General features: G+C 42.8%; 1 pseudogene; it reads left to right on the forward strand.

Moving 5' to 3' along the window:
• LOC109241560 overlaps positions 1,096-3,926 on the forward strand; it is an 8,015-nt pseudogene continuing 5,184 nt past the window's right edge.

Consider the following 3,926-nt stretch of genomic DNA (forward strand, 5'->3'; position numbering starts at 1 on the left):
AACCTTACTCAAATAATTGAAAATAAAGTATAACTTACCCGTCTTCATGGGGGTATGATGATCGGCAGCCTGATGCACTAAGCTCCCGCTATGCGCGGGGTCCGAAAAGAGTCAGACCGCAAGGGTCCATTGTACGCAGCCTTACACTATAATTCGGCAAGAGGTTGTTTCCACGGATTTAACATGTGACCTCCTTGTCACATGGCATCAACTCATGGGGTACGATGATCAACCAATGCAATGATCACACTCTACAGTCCCACCAGCATACTGTCTTCGTGAAGGAGAAACTGAAGATGTAAAAGTAGATGGGGACACGGCCGTTTGAGAGCGTCAAATATCCAGTCTAGATAGAGGAGTTGATGATGATGGAAATGATAATGGAGTGGACGGTGATGGAGGCACAAAAGACGAACCATCATGCTGACTGTTATGGCCGCCTGATAATGGAATCAATGGTGCACCACCACACTGACGAGGAGGGACACGCTGACTCAAAGGTGGAAAAGCATACGTTGCCACAAAATTAATGGTACTCGAGGCTGAATCACCATTGGTCAAAATAGAATAATATTTTTTTTGCCCTTAGACAATTTTTCTCTATGAAACTTGTACGCATTGAAGGAATACTTATACGTCATTCTGACTTAGAGTTAAGTCCCCAAGCAATATCATGCAAAAATGGATATTTATGTCATTATCTGGATTATGAACCTAGAGCGAACCCAATAACAGTTTGAATTTTAAAAGTACGTGCAACTGATAATAATTTTCATTGAAACAAACTTCGCTAACACTGACAAATTGTTTAAACAATTATGCAAACCTAGGATAAATATGCTTATGCACATATATACCCACAAACCAACTGTCGGACAAAATTGAAAGTTTTATTAGTTAAAATGATTGATAGACTAGTGGGTTTTTATAAATATCTCGAGTTATGAATGGGCATCTGATGTCAATTTTTTTTAATTATCAAATCTTTAAACTGGATCTTCCATATAGATTTTCTTTTCAGTTTTCAATTAGGATTAATTAGTTAATATATGCATAATGTAATCGAGTATATTCCGGGAATGTGACTAGATGACATTTCCAGATGAACTCCACAATACAACAAACCCGACTTATCGCCCTAAAAGTCTATCTTCGACCAGGTAAAGCATTGGTGGGCATAACCCTCAAAACTCGCCGATATATGGAACTTTATAAAATCTGTAACAACACAATCTCTCTGGTAATATTCAATTTGCCATAAATTCCCCTCATCAATTTGTAAATCAAGATAAACAGTCATCCCTGCTGAAAATTATTTCTAGAAATGGACGAGGTGGATTCGCTAAGGAATAAACAACTTCCCCATGATGTGTTGATAGACATCTTGAAGAACATGCCGGGGAAATCTCTCTTGAGATTCAAATGCGTATCTAAAGCATGGTATAATTTTGGTAAATAGCTCTAATTTCATCGCTATTCATTACAATCATGATTGTCACTCAAATGACTTTGTTCTTTTGAAGCGTTACATCGGTGATGATGAGATAGATGCAGAAAGCAATTATTATAAAGGTCATAATATTCTGTCCTGCCATTCAATTGATGAATCATTCAAATCTATAGCACCAAATGTAACATACTTTGATAACTATATTGGTGTTAGCATTGCAGGACCTTGCAATGGCATAGTCTGCATAGGTAGTTACAGGACTATTTTTTTGTACAACCCAACCTTAAGAGAATTTTGGGAACACCCTCCTAGCCAATACTCATCTACTAGACAAGACCTTACTCACACGATGGAAATCGTCGCGGCAATTGGATTTGACCCCAAAACTAATGATTATAAGGTTATTAGAATATTCAATTTTGACGAATATCCTAAAATTAAGAAAGTTAGTACTATTGAGATCTGTATAGGGTCAAAATTGATCCTCAGTATCTCTACGCCAGTGGGTACGCCCAATGAGTGTACGCCGACCAACGTAGCGGGTACGATTCGGCCATGAGGACAAAAGCGACATCGTTTAGAACTCAGCGTCCACACTAGGGAGACGTTACCTATCTTTGTAACTTTTTGATTCTTTCGAGGAAGGTCTCCAATTATATAAAGGAGACCTCCACATTGTAAAAGGAGGATCGGATCTAATACAACTCTCTCATTTTTCTGGCTTTCTCTCTCTATATCTCTACTTCTAACGAAAATATCTTATTGGTGGACATTGTCACTCTGCAATATTAGATCTACAACAATATTATCATCTTTGCATCTCTAGGCTTATTATATTTGATTACGATTTACCCCTCTTCTATTTTTGATTGTTTTATCGCTTACAAAGTATATCGTTAACTTTTGAGCCAAACAATTTGGCGCCGTCTGTGGGGATTTCGAGAATCAAAATCATAGTATCCACCTAGAGATCAACCAACTACCACTCTCTACACTACACAAAAACAGAAAAATGGCAGAAAATAGCACATGATCGAAAGCCATATTGGGTGTCACTACCAATCTCCTGGGCCCTCTCAACGAGGCCAGTGACGGTGGCATCCTGAATGCAACCCCTAGCATCACACCAGGTGCAGAGATCTCACCTTCCCCATCCGAAGGCCTGACAATCTTGCACGAAAAAGGAGCTTCCACATCTGCGGCTACGGAAGCACCCTCAGCGGTCAAAGAGCTACCAGAAAGATGGCTAACAAGCACTCTAAGTGGCTTGGTTGAGAGGTCACCGCAAAATAACATCGTATGTACACCAACGGTAGGTACCACTGCTGCCGTGGGTGAACCGGAAGCTACACTAGTAAATAACAGACCCATCGAGTCACAGACCAACGATGGCACGCTAACAGCCATCCCAAAGAAGATGGAAGAAATTAAAAATGAAAACAAGGCGCTCCGTGGTCAGATGGATACTATGATTTGGATACACTGCCCATAACTTTTGTGTATCTTCTTCAGAGATAGTGTACGCACTGGAGAAGCTAGGCACCAAGGTGCATTGGCCGCAGAAGATGAAATCAGACCCCGCCACAAGGAAATCAAACGCCCTATGTGAGTTCCATCAGGAACGAGGTCACAAAACCGTAGACTGCATAGGCCTACGGCAAGAGGTGGTCAGGATGGTGAACCAGGGATACCTGAGGGAGCTACTCAGTGACAAAGGAAAAATCAACTTTGCACGCGGACGGGAACAACTCCACGGGCCGCCGAAGCCACCTTCCCCAGCGCGCACGATAAACATGATCGTCGGAGTCGGCGACGAGTCAGCGATCAATCACGTCAAGCTCGCCACCACACACAGACTAAAGCGGACCATCGCCCATGAACGGTATGAGGACTTCGAAGATTGTATCACCTTCGATAAGTCTGATGCCGACGGTTTGTCTTTCCCTCATTATGATGCCTTAGTTATCACTTTACGTATCGCTGATACGGATGTTAAAAGAATCATGATCGATGACGGAAGTGGCGCCTGTATTATTCACCCAAGGGTCCTCATACAAATGGGACTCTAGGATAAGGTAATACCGCGATGCATAACACTAACCGGTTTTAACAATGCAGTGGAATGGACGTCCGGAGAAATAGCACTGCCCGTCTTAGCGGGAGGAGTCACGCTGGAAACAACTTTCCACGTGATGAACCAAGAAACGGCGTACAACGTCATCATAGGACGCCCGTGGATACACGCCATGCGAGCGGTCCCTTCAAGCCTCTACCAAGTGATCAAATTCCCTACCCCATGGGGAGTATTCAGTATTCGAGGCGAGCCACGCACCGCACAAGAATGCTACAAAATAGCCCAAGACTGCGCCCACACCCAACAGCTAAAGGGGGCGAGCGCGGAGGCATAGCAATTAGCCGTGTCGGGAACTAAGGTCAACCCGACAACGGACGTCATCAAAGACCCCAACGTCGTGGA

This window comes from Nicotiana attenuata, chromosome 1 (assembly GCF_001879085.1).
Source record: "Nicotiana attenuata strain UT chromosome 1, NIATTr2, whole genome shotgun sequence".
In the NCBI taxonomy this organism is placed as follows: Eukaryota; Viridiplantae; Streptophyta; class Magnoliopsida; order Solanales; family Solanaceae; genus Nicotiana; species Nicotiana attenuata.